Source organism: Panulirus ornatus, chromosome 7 (assembly GCF_036320965.1).
Source record: "Panulirus ornatus isolate Po-2019 chromosome 7, ASM3632096v1, whole genome shotgun sequence".
Classification (NCBI taxonomy): domain Eukaryota; kingdom Metazoa; phylum Arthropoda; class Malacostraca; order Decapoda; family Palinuridae; genus Panulirus; species Panulirus ornatus.
The window spans coordinates 50,475,655-50,476,046 of NC_092230.1; positions in this window are offsets into that span (position 1 = coordinate 50,475,655).

Consider the following 392-nt stretch of genomic DNA (forward strand, 5'->3'; position numbering starts at 1 on the left):
TGTGGGTGTGCTTGTAGGTGATATGTGGGTGTGCTTGTGGGTGATGTGTGGGTTTGCCTGTGGGTGATGTGTGGATATGCCTTTGGGTGGTGTGTGGGTGTGCTTGTAGGTGATATGTGGGTGTGATTGTAGGTGATGTGTGGGTGTGCCTGTTGGTGGTGTGTGGGTGATTTATGGGTATGCATGTGGGTGTTGTACGGGTGTGTCTGTGGGTGATGTGCAGGTGTACCTGTGAGTAATTCAAGGGTGTACCTGTGGGCGATTTGTGTCTGTGGGTGGTGTGGGTGTGCTTGTGGGTGTGTATGTGGGTGATGTGTGGGTGTCTGTGGGTGGTGTGTGGGCGTGCCTGTGGGTGTATCTGTAGGCGTGCCTGTGGGCGGGGCAGCAACTCG